Source organism: Artemia franciscana, chromosome 1 (assembly GCF_032884065.1).
Source record: "Artemia franciscana chromosome 1, ASM3288406v1, whole genome shotgun sequence".
Taxonomy (NCBI): Eukaryota; Metazoa; Arthropoda; class Branchiopoda; order Anostraca; family Artemiidae; genus Artemia; species Artemia franciscana.
Window position 1 is genome coordinate 54,639,966 of NC_088863.1, and position 17,991 is coordinate 54,657,956.

The window sequence follows — 17,991 nt, forward strand, 5'->3', positions numbered from 1 at the left end:
TTAAAAATTATGAAAAACGGATTCTTGATTCTAGAGATTTTCAAGTGCTGTTGTTTTTGTTACGTTTTCCTTAAAGTCATCTGTGTCATACTGCAGTACTTGCCCACGGAGTTATGAATGGCTTTAAAGGAATCTTTTGTTAAATTGCATTTAAGCGATACGTCACTAAGGTTGTTTTTATCTGATTGAAAAATCCCTTCCTAATAAGAAAAATTGCAATCAGCTGTTGGCACCCGAAAGAGAAAAAGGGGTGGCGTGTCAAAATAGTTCAGCGGTGTGCTAAGGCACACGTTTATTGTCGACAAAATCAACTATTTGCCAAAGAAAAGACAACCAGGACATTGTCAGGGTATATCAGTCCACCAATTTAAAACTGAATTTTGATTTAAATCAAAAATGACATCGACTAAATTGACACTGATTACGTCACAAAATAACATAGTGACGATGAAACATCCTGTGAGCTTGCTTCCCACAAGAATATCAAGTGACACCTTTAGTGATCCACCAGTAACCCGAAAATCGGCTCAAATTGTTGTTTATGTGCAACAGAGAATGGCATGCAATTACCTACGTTTTGTTGCTTGCCATTTTTTTAATATCCACTATTACTACACATTTTTGCGGTGTGTAAACCCTAAGAGGTGATGAAACAGTACTCAAATAGCTAGAAAGTCTGGTCAGAAACAATGCTGGAAGGGTTTTCAATCATAGTGACCGAACTTTTGAACTACCATCGACTGTGAACTTCAAGTTAAAGAGCAAAAACTACAGTAAATGAGACTTCTCTAAAATCAAAATTTCTATTACCTTAAATTATCTTAAATCGCATTTACAGCGAGATAAGGTGGACTGTGTCCTCTTGTTGAAGATAGAAGTAGAAGTTCTATTTTCTTAGAGAATATCCCAAAACCACAAACAAAATCTTATTTTTCAAAATTGTGTTATATAAATAAAACTCAAAGTAGAGCCAAGTAAAATGTTTGAAAATATTGCAGTTTGAAAATATTGCTTATGTGCTGTTTTCAAGACCCTATTGCCAATATTCTTTTATTTTGATTCAGCTGCAATAAAAAAATATGCTAGTATTATTTTTCAGTTCAATTTTTTCAGGAGCTTGGAAAAAATTGAACTATTTTCCTTTCTTTGCTTTTCAATCTACCAACTTTCCGCATATCTAAGTAGGCAAATACTGAAAGTAGGTGAGAAGCACAACGGGCAGTGTCAGCCAGTGAAGAAATGCAAAAATAAGAACATATTTTGACAAGTACCTCCAACAAGCTATCTTCAATGCTAAAAAAACAACAACAAAAACAACAAAATGTAAACCTTTGATGTAAACTTTACGAGGAGAGGAAAGACACTGAATCAAAGCCAGCCAGAATAAATGAAAGACGATTCACCAATTATATTTGGCAAAATTTCTTTGCCCAGCAATAGATATAGCTCGCCTTAAAACTTTGATTTTTATGAGATATGGTTTTCACTAGTTTCATTGTAATTTTCAATAGTATTAGCAATAGTTGAAGTAGTAGTGGTAGCATTAGTAGAAGTATGGACGTAGCACCTTCTGGTTGGTTTTGTCAATATCCCCCTAAACAAACTCTGAAAGATTCAATTTAATACCATAAACAATTCCTGGGACATTGTTAATACGTTCTTTAAACAATCTGATTTCACTTAATATGTTTTCATTTATTATAGTGTCCCTCAATATTAAACGGAATCCTCATCTTGTGACCACAAACTTTACTAGTAGCAGTTGTAGTAGCAGTAGTAATAGTTTTTAGTAGTAGTGTTCGTAGCAGTAAGGGTACTTGAAGCACGTGTAGAAGTAATGATAGTGGCAGTAATAATAGTAGCATTAAAAGTAGTATTAGCAATAATAGTAGTAGTAATAGTTATAGAAGTAGCAGTAGCAGTAATAGTACTGGCAATCTTAGAAGCTTTATAAGTGATAGTAGTAGTAGTAGAAGCAGTCGTAGTAGCACACAAATTCTAACTTTTGGTTATTTCAATACCTCCCACAACATACCCTGTAAGTTTCAGCTTGACACTTCAAGCCATTTCTAAGAAATTGCTGAGAGCTCATTTTGACCACCTACATTCACACAGTGCAAATTGGCGTATCTCATAATATGTGCGTAATGTGTTTTCACTTATTTTAACACCTTTATAGTATTTCATAGAATTTTCACCTTGTTACCCCTACCTTTACTAGTAGCAGTTGTAGTAGCAGTAGTAACAGTACTATCAGTAGTGTTAGTAGCAGCAAGAGTACTAGTAGCAAGTGTAGTAGTAATAATATTAGTAGCAGTAATAATAGCATTAGAAATAGTATTAACAGTAGTAGTAGAAGTAGGAATAGTAGTAGTATAATAGCTGTAGTAGTAGTAAGTAGCAGTAGCAATAATGGTAGTGGCAGTGTTTGCATTATTAGAAGCTACAGTAGCAATAGCAGCAGTAGTAGAAGCAGCGTAGTAGCATAAAAATTTAAACTTTTGATTAGTTGAATATCTCCCACAATATTCCCTGTAAATTTCAATTCGACACTTCAAGCTATTCCTAAGATATTGCTGATATCTGCTTTTGACAACCTGCATGCACACAAAGTGTTTTGATGTAGCTCAGCTATTTTTTGTTCCCAGTTTCGCGGTGCCTGGTAAAATTGAATATATTATTTGCCATTAGTCTTTTATCGAATTTTCTTTATTACTAGTGAATCTTCTTTTGAAAGAATCTACAGAGAAGCTTTTAGGGGTAAGTTCCTCAAGAAGATCATTCTAGATCGAAGGGAAACGATGGATGAAACTGCTCTTTAAGTATTTGTTTCTAAGGTGGCCAACCTCAATCTAATTTGACTAAGCTGTGTCCCCTCGTGTCTATCTTGTTGGTAGGAAAAATGGAGGCACAATGCAAGAAAGCTCTTCAGAAGGAGCTATTGTAATAACCTGATATCATATGCTTTTCCCAGAAGTTTAATCCACCGGTGCTGCACTATTAACAATTCAAGCGTTGAAAGCTTCATGAAGAATTCATATTGAAGGTCGCCTAAAAGTTTATATTACTCTGCTTATTGATAAAGTGAATAGTTCAAACCTTTTTGTATGATGGTTTGAGACTATCCAAATAATTTTTTCATTAGAACAATTAATAAATCGATAATTGAGAAGATTTCGTCCAAACAGGTTTTGTCATGTCACTCGATTCCTCCTCTCTCTCTAGAACTAGAAAAGAGCGATGTCTTTATCATTTGTAAGTCGGTTCCATTTTGGCGGTGAGAGTGTCAACATTGAAAAAATAAAGCTCTATATATGTCCACTATTCATGTATACAATTGGCAGCTGTTTATCCTGTGAAAATTGTACAATTGCTGACGAGTATGGAAAAGAGTGTAGATTATGCAATCCGTGTAATTTGCATTAAGGATGTGCAACACACATTAAAGACTGCAATCCCTGTCTTGAGATATTTGAGACTCTCACACTAGAGGATTCCTATGCTCCAATTGTTCACTATGAAATCTAACATCAGTGGGAGAATACGTATCCCAGTATAATTGAAAAGAACTCTAACGAAAATTTATTTTATTTCGAACTGGTATCGTCGTGGTTTTAAATTTTTTTGGGAGGAAGAATCAGGTATAGGCTTCAACTTTTGGAATGATAAATGAGTCTGGCTTTTGCAACATCGCTGAAACTTCTATTTGGTTGTTACATAAAGTGATTCTTCAGATAAGAGTATTGTGTGTGACATGGATTCAAATAAGTATTTTGAAACACGTGAATTTTACAATACGAATCAAAATAGTATTATTGACTGCACGAAGAGATATAATAAGAGTGATGTTACATTTTATTGTAGAAAATGTGACCCTGACTTTGCACATCAGGATCAATATACAGTGAATTCAGATGATTTATCGCCATTCATTGTTCTCGACAGCTACTTATACGCAGAACAAGAAATCTAAAGAGGAGAAAAAAGCCATTTTTTATGTATGTATACGTTTTCTTTTATTAACAACCAAATTTTCAAACATTTTTAGAATAATTTATTTGTAGGGCACTGAAATCAATAGCATACAGGTATGAAAGTATATTTTTCACCAGGTTGTCGTTCAATTCTGCATTGTTTATGCAAATGTTAAGAAATTAATTGTAAGTATAGCCACAGCATAAGAAAACGAAATGTAGTAGTGTAGGAGAACCAGAGCAATCCATGTAAATTGCATAGAAGATATGCAGTTCGAATTAAAGGCTGCAATTTCTTTCTTGAGATATTTGTGACTCTTACACTAGAGGATTCCTATATTCCAATTGTCACTATGATTATTATCATTAGTGGGAGAGTGCCTATCTCGGTATGTTTGGAAAGAACCTTAAACGAGAATTTATTTTATTTCTAATAAATAATAAATTATAATAATAATAATATTTATAATAATAATATTATTATATTATATAAATATTATAATAATAATATATTATTATAAATATTTATAATAATAATAAATATTTCTAATAATTTTATTTCTTATTTCTTTAAGTGTAGTTATAAATTTCTAATGTAAAATCAGGAGTCATATCTGACGTCTCTAACTGTTTTCGATGAAGTATATCTTCGGACATTTTCGATTTATATTTTCCCCATAACTCTTTAGGAGCTGAAGGAGAAGAAGTTGTTAGAATGATTCCAAACAATGCACGAATTTGACTTGGAGTTGATGTTTCGCACGCGTCATTGATGCAATTATCCCAGTGTTGGTCATTCTCCAATAAATTCAGAGCTTGGCATGCAATACGGTAAGTGTAATGTATAGTACCGTTTACAGTTCTCAATGTGCTATATACTAGCCTAATACTTGACAAGATACGTTTTTTCAAAGATAATAACAAATAGAATAAAACCTATGTCTTTTCTTAGTTGTAATAGTAAATAACTACTTCTACTACTACTAACTACTCACCCCAGCACCAAGCCACCTGACGCGGGTTGGTAATAATAACATGAAATATCATATACAAGATTGTCCAAATTATTAATACCTTGTGATGGTAAAGTGGATCAGACCTTGTGCTAAGTCTATAGGTCTTCAGGTTCAAATCTTACCGTTGCAAGAGATAATAGCATAAAGCGAATATGGGAATGCGAGGATTGGTTTTTTAGTTTTTTTATTGTTTTTATGTTTTTTTTTTCTTTTTACCTTTTTTTGTAGTTTTTACCCTTTTTTCGTTTTTTTATTTGTTTTTACTTATGTCCTGGTCGTCATTTATACTCCCTATTTCCCGGTGGCCATTTGTGTCCCGGTGGTTTGTTGATGGTGATTGCTAATCGAACATTCCTTGTGTCCCGGTCGCTTTCTCTTTGAGTGTCCCGGTTGTCATTTATATTCCCTATGTGCCGGTGTTCTTGTCGTCATTTGTGTCCCAATGTCCCGGTCTGTAATTTCGTCAGTCGAAAACATGACGTCAGTAGAAACACAAACATGACGTCACTCGACAGACACACACACACAGACAACTTATTTTTATATATATAGATGTATATTTTTAACTACGTAAAACATGCAAAAATACAATATTCTTTGCTGTCCCATTGTCTGTCCATATAAATAGATTGTCGGGTTTCATAATAATTGTCCATGAGAAAACAATCCGTATTCAGATCTATACCGCATTTTGCTAACGATTGCCCTTGAGATTTGTTGATGGTGATTGCTAATCGAACATTTTCTGTGTCCCCGTCGTTATTTATATATCCCCCTGTGCCCCCAGCGTCCCCGTTGTAGTTGTATCCCTCTGTCTTGGTCGTCATTTATAATCCCTGTGTCCCGTTCGTGGTCTGTGTCCCGGTATCCCAGTCTTTAATCTCTCTTTGAGTGTCCCGGTCGTCATTTATATTCCTTCTGTCCCGGTCGTCATTTATGTCCCGGTGTCCCAGTCTGTAATTTCTCTTTGAGTGTCTAGGTCGTCATTTATATTCCCTCTGTCCCAGTCGTCATTTGTGTCCCGGTCTGTAGTGTCATCTTATAAACTAAAAAACCAAAAAAAACTAAAAAAGAAAAAGAAGAAAAAAAGGAAAAAAATGAAAAATAAAGGAGAAAAACCAAACTAAAAAAAATAAAAAGAAAAAGGAAAAAAAACTAAAAAAACTAAAAAAAAGGTAAAAATACAAAAAAAACTAAAAAGAAAAAAATGGGAAAAAATGCAAAATTTATTTCATCATATACCATTTCAAAAACGAATGTATATACAGACCAGGACACCGGGATACAAATGAAGACCGGGACACAGGGAATATAAATGACGACCGGGACACAGGAACACAACTACAACGGGGACGCCGGGGGGCACAGGGGGATATATAAATGACGATAATTGTGTTGGATACTAAAAGTCGAGGATATTGCTTTGTGCACCTTCCTTTGGCCATGATGGTGAATTTTCGTTCAGTGCACCGCAAGGTCCATGTATCCAACGACGTCAAACGACGTCATTTGGACACCTGGGTTCTATTTTCTTTCCAATTGCAAAACGATAAATTATTAATCCTCGCATTCCCATATTCGCATTATGGTATTATCTCTTGCAACTGTAAGATTTGAACCTGAAGACCCATACAGTTAGCACAAGGTCTGATCCACTTTACCATCACAAGTGGTGAGTCACAAGGTGAGTAGTTAGTAGTAGTAGAAGTAGTTATTTACTATTACAACTAAGAAAAGACATAGGTTTTATTCTATTTGTTATTATCTTTGAAAAAATGTATCTTGTCAAGTATTAGGCTACTATATAGCACATTTAGAACTGTAAACGGTACTATACATTACACTTACCGTAGTGCATGCCAAGCTCTGAATTTATTGGAGAATGACCAACACTGGGATAATTGCATCAATGACGCGTGCGAAACATCAACTCCAAGTCAAATTCGTGCATTGTTTGGAATCATTCTAACAACTTCTTCTCCTTCAGCTCCTAGAGAGTTATGGGGAAAATATAAATCGAAAATTTCCGAAGATATACTCCATCGAAAACGGTTAGAGACGTCAGATATGACTCCTGGGAATATAAATGACAACCGGGACACTCAAAGAAAAAGCGACCGGGACACAAGGAATGTTCGATTAGCAATCACTATCAACAAACCACCGGGACACAAATGACGACCGGGAAATAGGGAGTATAAATGACGACCAGGACATAAGTAAAAACAACTAAAAAAACGAAAAAAAGGGTAAAAACTACAAAAAAAGGTAAAAAGAAAAAAAAAACATAAAAACTAATAAAAAAAACTAAAAAAACAATCCTCGCTTTCCCATCTTTCCAATATTCGCTGTATGGTATTATCTCTTGCAACGGTAAGATTTGAACCTGAAGACCTATACACTTAGCACAAGGTCTGATCCACTTTACCATCACAAGGTATTAATAATTATGTACAATCTTGTATATGATATTTCATGTTATTATTACCAACCCGCGTCAGGTGGCTTGGTGCTGGGGTGAGTAGTTAGTAGTAGTAGAAGTAGTTATTTACTATTACAACTAAGAAAAGACATAGGTTTTATTCTATTTGTTATTATCTTTGAAAAAACGTATCTTGTCAAGTATTAGGGTACTATATAGCACATTGAGAACTGTAAACGGTACTATACATTACACTTACCGTAGTGCATGCCAAGCTCTGAATTTATTGAAGAATGACCAACACTGGGATAATTGCATCAATGACGCGTGCGAAACATCAACTCCAAGTCAAATTCGTGCATTGTTTGGAATCATTCTAACAACTTCTTCTCCTTCAGCTCCTAGAGAGTTATGGGGAAAATATAAATCGAAAATGTCCGAAGATATACTCCATCGAAAACGGTTAGAGACGTCAGATATGACTCCTGGGAATATAAATGACAACCGGGACACTCAAAGAGAAAGCGACCGGGACACAAGGAATGTTCGATTAGCAATCACTATCAACAAACCACCGGGACACAAATGACGACCGGGAAATAGGGAGTATAAATGACGACCAGGACATAAGTAAAAACAACTAAAAAAACGAAAAAAAGGGTAAAAACTACAAAAAAAGGTAAAAAGAAAAAAAAAACATAAAAACTAATAAAAAAAAAACTAAAAAAACAATCCTCGCTTTCCCATCTTTCCAATATTCGCTGTATTATCTCTTGCAACGGTAAGATTTGAACCTGAAGACCTATACACTTAGCACAAGGTCTGATCCACTTTACCATCACAAGGTATTAATAATTATGTACAATCTTGTATATGATATTTCATGTTATTATTACCAACCCGCGTCAGGTGGCTTGGTGCTGGGGTGAGTAGTTAGTAGTAGTAGAAGTAGTTATTTACTATTACAACTAAGAAAAGACATAGGTTTTATTCTATTTGTTATTATCTTTGAAAAAACGTATCTTGTCAAGTATTAGGCTACTATATAGCACATTGAGAACTGTAAACGGTACTATACATTACACTTACCGTAGTGCATGCCAAGCTCTGAATTTATTGGAGAATGACCAACACTGGGATAATTGCATCAATGACGCGTGCGAAACATCAACTCCAAGTCAAATTCGTGCATTGTTTGGAATCATTCTAATAACTTCTTCTCCTTCAGCTCCTAGAGAGTTATGGGGAAAATATAAATCGAAAATGTCCGAGGATATACTCCATCGAAAACGGTTAGAGACGTCAGATATGACTCCTGATTTTACATCAGAAATTTATAACTACACTTTAGTTATTATAGATCTGTCTGTTATGTCTGTTACATTTTGTCTGTTACGCCAGATTATATCTTCAATATATATAAAAGAAAACAAACTAGAATATAAAAACTGGAAATTGCATAAATATTCCGAAATATTTTGACAATAGATTAAAGTAATTCGAAAAAAGAAAAATAGTAAAAAACTAAAAAAACAAAAAGAAAAAACTAAAAAAATAGAAAATTTAAAAAAAGAAAAAACCTAAAAGGAAAAAACGTAAAAAAAGATAAAAAACTAAAAAGAAAAAAACTAAAAGAGTGAAAAAAACTAAAAAAAAAGAAACAACTAAAAAACTGGGAATTGCAGAAATATTTTAATATATTTTGACAATGGATTAAAGTAATTCGAGAAACTTAAAACAGAAACCCCAAATTTGTGGTTTAACATAAATTTTTGGAGCTTTAGCATGCTTGGCACGTAAAGATTTTTCCAAGTGTCAATGTTAAAATGAACATTGAAACAGTTTCAAGAAGAAACTGTATATATATATATATATATATATATATATATATATATATATATATATATATATATATATCTATATATATATAAATAAGTTGTCTGTCCGTTACGCCAGATTATATTTTCTATATATATAAAAGAAAACAAACTAGAATGTAAAAACTGGAAATTGCATAAATATTTCGAAATATTTTGACAATAGATTAAAGTAATTCGAAAAAAGAAAAATGGTAAAAAACTAAAAAAAAACTAAAAAGAAAAAACTAAAAAAAAAAAATTAAAAATTGAAAAAATAAAAAAAAGAAAAAACCCAAAAAGAAAAAACATAAAAAAATAAAAAAGATAAAAAACTAAAAAAAAACTAAAAAAGCTAAAAAACTAAAAAAAAAAGAAAAAACTAAACAAACTGGGAATTGCACAAATATTTCAATATATTTTGACAATATATATAAAAATAAGTTGTCTGTCCATTACGCCAGATTATATCTTCTATATATATAAAAGAAAACAAACTAGAATGTAAAAACTGGAAATTGCATAAATATTTCGAAATATTTTGACAATAGGTTAAAGTAATTCGAAAAAACAAAAATGGTAAAAAACTAAAAACAAAACTAAAAAGAAAAAACTAAAAAAAAACTAAATAAAAAATTAAAAAAAGAAAAAAACTTAAAAAGGAAAAATGTAAAAAAAATAAAAAGGTAAAAAACTAAAAAGAAAAAAAAACTAAAAAAAACCTAAACAGCTAAAAAAAAAGAAAAAACTAAAAAAACTGGGAATTCCACAAATGTTTCAATATATTTTGACAAAAGATTAAGGTAATTCGAAAACCTTAAAACAGATACCCAAAATTTTGAGGTTTATTATCAATAAAAAGAAGAAACTTAAAAAAGAAAAACTAAAAAAGAAAAAAATAAGAAAAGAAAAAACTAAAAAAGAAAAAAAACTGAAATGAAACTGTATCTATATATCTATATAAATGACGACCAGGACACTCTAAGAGAAATTACAGACTGGGATACCGGGACACAAATGACGACCGGGACACAGGGAATATAAATGACGACCTGGACACAGGGATACAACTCCAACGGGGACGCCGGGGGCACAGGGGGATATATAGATGACGACGGGGACACAGGGAATGTTCGATTAGCAATCACCATCAACAAAGCTCAAGGGCAATCGTTAGAAAAATGCGGTATAGATATGAATACGAATTGTTTTCCCATGGACAATTATTATGTTGCATGTTCAAGAGTTGGTAAACCTGACAATCTATTTATATGGACAGACAATAGGACAGCGAAGAATGTTGTATATTCGCAAGTTTTACGTAGTTAAATATATATCTATATATATAAAAATAAGTTGTCTGTGTGTGGATCTGTGGATCAGGTGACGTCATGTTTGTCCGCATATGACGTCTGAATTATTTCACACTAATACAAAAGAAGAAAAAAACTAAAAAAGGTAAAAACTACAAAAAAAACTAAAAAGAAAAAAAAACTAAAAAAGCTGAAAAACTAAAAAAAACTAAAAAAAGGTAAAAATCTAATAACTAAAAAAAAACTGAAAAAAATAAAAAATGGCAAAAACTACAAAAAAAATAAAAACTAATAAAAAAATAAAAAAGCTAAAAAACTAAAAAAACTAAAAAAAACTAAAAAAAGGTAAAAAACTAAAAAAAACTAAAAACTAAAAAAGAAAAAAACTAAAAAAAAAGGAAAAAACTGAAAAATAAAAGAGAAAAAGAAAACTAAAAAAATATGAATAAATATATATAAAAATAAGTTGTTTGTGGGTTATGTCTGTCTGTCTGTCTGTCGAGTGACGTCGTGTTTGTCCGCATATGACGTCTGAATTATTTCACAATAATACAAAAGAAGAAAAAAAACTAAAAAAGGTAAAAACTACAAAAAAAACTAAAAAGAAAAAAAAACTAAAAAACTAAAAAAAACTAAAAAAAGGTATAAAACTAAAAACTAAAAAAACCTGAAAAAACTAAAAAAAGGCAAAAACTAAAAAAAAAACTAAAAACTAATAAAAAAACTAAAAAAGCTAAAAAACTAAAAAAACTAAAAAAACTAAAAAAAGGTAAAAAACAAAAAAAAACAAAACTAAAAAAGAAAAAACTAAAAAAAAGGAAAAAACTGAAAAATAAGAGAAAAAGAAAACTAAAAAAATATTAATAAATATAAAAAATATAAATATAAATATAATATAAATTAGCAATCAATAAAGCACCGAGACACAAATGACGACCGGGACACAAGGAGTATAAATGACGACCAGGACATAAGTAAAAAAAAAAAAACTAAAAAAACTAAAAAAATGGTAAAAACTACAAAAAAACTAAAAACTAATAAAAAAACTAAAAAATCTAAAAATCTAAATAAACTAAAAAAGAAAAAAAAGAAAAAAGGAAAAAAATAAAGGAGAAAAACAAAACTAAAAAATGAATGTATATACAGACCGGGACACCCCACCAACTAGGTGTTGGGGTGGCGCGAAGCGCCACCCCAACAGCTAGTATATATATATATATATATCTTATATATATATATATATATATCAGGTGACGTCATGTTTCTGTGTCGGCTGACGTCATGAAATTAGTTGTCGTCATTTTTGCTTTGACGGTGACGTCATTCAAGTTATATAAGACATATGTTCACGTAGAAATCTATTAATGTTTAAGTTTACAATGACTGATGAAGATGCTCAAAGAGTCTATGCCAAAAAACTTGCTGCTGATAGTTCCTCGGCACGCTTTCTTTTCTGACTTTCTCTATCAGCATCAGCATCAGCAACACAGGGACACAACTACAATGGGGACGCCGGGGGGCACAGGGGGATATAAATGACGACCGGGACACCGGGACACAAGGAATATAAATGACGCCCGGGACACTCAAAGAGAAATCAGAGACTGGGACACCGGGACACAAATGACGACCGGGACACAGGGAATATAAAGGACGACCGGGACACAGGGACATAACTACAAAGGGGACGCCGGGGTGCACAGGGGGATATATAAATGACGATGGCGACTCAGGGAATGGTCGATTAGCAATCACCATCAACAAAGCTCAAGGGCAATCATTAGAATCATGAGGTATAGATCTGAATACGGATTGTTTTCCCATTGACCATTATATGTTGCATGTTCAAGAGTCGGTAAACCTGACAATCTATTTATATGCACAGACAATGGGACAGCAAAGAATGTTGTATATTCGCAAGTTTTACGTAGTTAAAAACATATATATATATATATATATATATATATATATATATAAATATATATATATATATATATATATATATATATATATATATATATATATATATATATATATATATATATATATATATATATATATATATATATATATATATATAAAAATAAGTTGTCTGTGTGTGGATCTGTGGATGGATCAGGTGACGTCATGTTTGTCCGCATATGACGTCTGAATTATTTCACACTAATACAAAAGAAGAAAAAAAACTAAAAAAGGTAAAAACTACAAAAAAAACTAAAAAGAAAAAAAAACTAAAAAAGCTAAAAAACTAAAAAAAAACTAAAAAAAGGTAAAAATCTAATAACTAAAAAAAAACTGAAAAAAATAAAAAAAGGCAAAAACTACAAAAAAAATAAAACTAATAAAAAAACTAAAAAAGCTAAAAAACTAAAAAAACTAAAAAAAAAAACTAAAAAAGGGTTAAAAACTAAAAAAACTAAAAACTAAAAAAGAAAAAAACTAAAAAAAAGGAAAAAACTGAAAAATAAAAGAGAAAAAGAAAACTAAAAAAATATGAATAAATATATATAAAAATAAGTTGTTTGTGGGTTATGTCTGTCTGTCTGTCTGTCGAGTGACGTCGTGTTTGTCCGCATAAGACGTCTGAATTATTTCACACTAATACAAAAGAAGAAAAAAAACTAAAAAAGGTAAAAACTACAAAAAAAACTAAAAAGAAAAAAAACTAAAAAAGCTAAAAAACTAAAAAAAATTAAAAAAAGGTAAAAAACTAAAAACTAAAAAAAACTGAAAAAACCAAAAAAAGGCAAAAACTAAAAAAAAAACTAAAAACTAAATTAGCAATCAACAAAGCACCGAGACACAAATGACGACCGGGACACAGGGAGTATAAATGACGACCAGGACATAAGTAAAAAAAAAAACTAAAAAAACTAAAAAAATGGTAAAAACTACAAAAAAACTAAAAACTAATAAAAAAACTAAAAAATCTAAAAATCTAAATAAACTAAAAAAGAAAAAAAAGAAAAAAGGAAAAAAATAAAGGAGAAAAACAAAACTAAAAAACGAATGTATATACAGACCGGGACACCGGGATACAAATGACGACCGGGACACAGGGAATATAAATGACGACCGGGACACAGGGACACAACTACAATGGGGACGCCGGGGGGCACAGGGGGATATAAATGACGACCGGGACACCGGGACACAAGGAATATAAATGACGCCCGGGACACTCAAAGAGAAATCACAGACTGGAACACCGGGACACAAATGACGACCGGGACACAGGGAATATAAATGACGACCGGGACACAGGGACATAACTACAAAGGGGACGCCGGGGTGCACAGGGGGATATATAAATGACGATGGCGACTCAGGGAATGGTCGATTAGCAATCACCATCAACAAAGCTCAAGGGCAATCATTAGAATCATGAGGTATAGATCTGAATACGGATTGTTTTCCCATGGACCATTATATGTTGCATGTTCAAGAGTCGGTAAACCTGAAAATCTATTTATATGCACAGACAATGGGACAGCAAAGAATGTTGTATATTCGCAAGTTTTACGTAGTTAAAAACATATATATATATATATATATATATATATATATATATATATATATATATATATATATATATATATATATATATATATATATATATATCTATTTTCACAGGTGGGACATAGGGACACAACTACAATGGCGCGTAACTAATATGGCGCGTAACGACTTACGCGCGCGGGGGGGCTTGGGGGGGGCGTGAAGCGCCCCCACCAACTAGGTGTTGGGGTGGTGCGAAGCGCCATCCCAACAGCTAGTATATATATATATATATATATATATATATATATATATATATATATATATATCTATATATATAAAAATAAGTTGTCTGTGGATGGATGTGTGGATGGATGTGTGGATGGATGTGTCAGGTGACGTCACCTGAAAAAACTGGATTAGGTGACGTCAAAACTGAAAAAACTAAAAAAAGGCAAAAACTACAAAAAAAACTAAAAACTAATAAAAAAAATAAAAAAGCTAAAAAACTAAAAAAACTATAAAGGTAAAAACCAATAAAAAACTAAAAAAAAAACTGAAAAAACTAAAAAAAGGCAAAAACTACAAAAAAAAACTAAAAACTAATAAAAAAAGTAAAAAAGCTAAAAAACTAAAAAAACTAAAAAAACTAAAAAAAGGTAAAAAACTAAAAAAAATAAAAAATAAAAAAAACTAAAAAAAAGGAAAAAACTGAAAAATAAGCTAAAATAAAGGTAAAAACCAATAAAAAACTAAAAAAAAAAAGGAAAAAACTAATAAATGACGACACTCAAAGAGAAAGCGACCAGGACAAAAAACTAAAAAAAAAGGCAAAAACTACAAAAAAACTAAAAACTAATAAAAAAAAATAAAAAAGCTAAAAAACTAAAAAAACTAAAAAAAGGTAAAAAACTAAAAAAACTAAAAACTAAAAAAAAACTAAAAAAGGTAAAAACTAAAAGAACTAAAAAAGAAAAAAATAAATGACGACACTCAAAGAGAAAGCGACCAGGACAAAAGGAATGTTCGATTAGCAATCAACAAAGCACCGGGACACAGGGAGTATAAATGACGACCAGGACACAAGTAAAAAAAAAAATTAACAAAACTAAAAAGAAGGTAAAAACTACAAAAAAACTAAAAAGAAAAAAAAACTAAAAACTAATAAAAAAACTAAAAAATCTAAAAATCTAAATAAACTAAAAAAGAAAAAAAAAGGAAAAAAATAAAGGAGAAAAACAAAACTAAAAAACGAATGTATATACAGACCGGTACACCGGGATACAAATGACGACCGGGACACAGGGAATATAAATAACGACCGGGACACAGGGACACAACTACAACGGGGACACCGGGGGAAACAGGGGGATATAAATGACGACCGGGACAAAAAAACTAAAAAGAAATAAAAACTAAAAACTAATAAAAAAAAACTAAAAAATCTAAAAATCTAAATAAGCTAAAAAAGAAAAAAAAAGGAAAAAAATAAAGGAGAAAAACAAAACTAAAAAACGAATGTATATACAGACCGGGACACCGGGATACAAATGATGACCGGGACCCGGGACACAGGGAATATAAATGACGACCGGGACACAGGGACACAACTACAACGGGGACACCGGGGGAAACAGGGGGATAACCTGACAATCTATTTATATGCAAAGACAATGGGACAGCAAAGAATGTTGTATATTCGCAAGTTTTACGTAGTTAAAACCATATATATATATATATATCTATATTCACAGGTGGGACATAGGGACACAACTACAATGGCGCGTAACTATTATGGCGCGTAACGACTTACGCGCGCGGGGGGGCTTGGGGGGGGCGCGAAGCGCCCCCACCAACTAGGTGTTGGGGTGGCGCGAAGCGCCACCCCAACAGCTAGTATATATATATATATATATATATTCACAGGTGGGACATAAGGACACAACTACAATGGACAGCAAATATTATTGTATTTTTGCATGTTTTACGTAGTTAAAAATATATATCTATATATATAAAAATAAGTTGTCTGTGTGTGTGTGTGTGTCTCTCTGTCGAGTGACGTCATGTTTGTGTTTCTACTGACATCATGTTTTCGACTGACGAAATTACAGACCGGGACATCGGGACACAAATGACGACAAGAACACCGGCACATAGGGAATATAAATGACAACCGGGACACTCAAAGAGAAAGCGACCGGGACACAAGGAATGTTCGATTAGCAATCACCATCAACAAAGCATCGGGACACAAATTACGACCGGGAAATAGGGAGTATAAATGACGACCAGGGCATAAGTAAAAAAAAAATAAAAAAACGAAGAAAAAGGGTAAAAACTACAAAAAAAGGTAAAAAGAAAAAAAACATAAAAACTAATAAAAACAACTAAAAAACCAAAAAAAACTAAAAAAGAAAAAGAAGAAAAAAGGAAAAAAATGAAAAATAAAGGAGAAAAACCAAACTAAAAAAAAATAAAAATAAAAAAAAACTAAAAAGAAAAAAGAAAAAAAACTAAAAAAACTAAAAAAAAGGTAAAAACCAAAAAAAACTAAAAAGAAAAAAAATGGGAAAAATACAAAATTTATTTCATCATGTACCATTTCAAAAACGAATGTATATACAGACCAGGACATCGGGATACAAATGAAGACCGGGACACAGGGAATATAAATGACGACCGGGACACAGGAACACAACTACAACGGGGACGCCGGGGGGCACAGGGGGGATATATAAATGACGATAATTGTGTTGGATACTAAAAGTCGAGGATATTGCTTTGTGCACCTTCCTTTGGCCATGCATGGTGAATTATCGTTCAGTGCACCGCAAGCTCCATGTATCATATTTTTTACAATAATATCATGTAACCCCTTATCGACATTTTCATCAGGTATTTCAGCGGAAATCAAATCATCAATTTCGTTCGAAGTAATTTTTTATATAGCCAAATTAGTATATGTGCGTGTGGCAAACCTCGTTTTTGCCATTCCACTGAGTACATCCAGCATCGCACTGACCCAAATATTTCAAATTTTACTATGTAGCTTATCAGTGATTTCAACTTTTGCCGGAAGACACGGCCCGTAATGTCATGTCTATGAACCGCCGATTGTCCTTGAAGTAAAAGCTGCAGTATCTCGTCTCAAGATTGATTACATGTAAATGTAATAAATAAATCTGGAGGACCATAGAGACGAACATACGCAATAGCATCTTGAGCATATTCATGCATATGACGGGGACTGCCAGCATATGACGAAGGTAAAATTGTTAATCTTCCAACGTTTGTGGTATTACCGTCATTTATAACTGCATCTCGCAAATGAATGTATTGTTCAGAGCGTAGCTTGGTCTGATTCAGGCGAATATATAGCAAACGTTCTGATTCAATTTTAGCATACACATCAACGACGAATTGGTGAATCAATTCACGGAATTTTAAAATATAATTTTCTTCATCCTGCCGAATCCTGAGTCTATGGGAATAATAATGAATTGCACTGCATTTCTTATTCATTTCTTTGTTAGTGGCTGGATTCATGAATTTAATATTAAAGTGATAGCCGTCGGCTCCATCCCAAAAAATGATAGGATATTGTAGGGCATCGTAGCATCGATGAGTTTCAGCAATTCTTAACAACTGAGCGTTTTGCTTATGAAGAATAATATTTCGAGGTAAAAACTGATCACCGACCATAACGATTGCCACTTCGTCGATAGTTGGAGCATTGTATCAACGCACATGTTGGCCAGGAGGCGTTTTGTCAGCGGAAATAACAATTTTTTGCGTATCAGTAGGTATCAAATCGATGGCTGTTTTGAACAGACGCACTAAATTATTATTTTTGTGGAAAAGGTATTGCAATTGGGAAACGATTGTCCTTTCAACATTGGGAGAAATTTC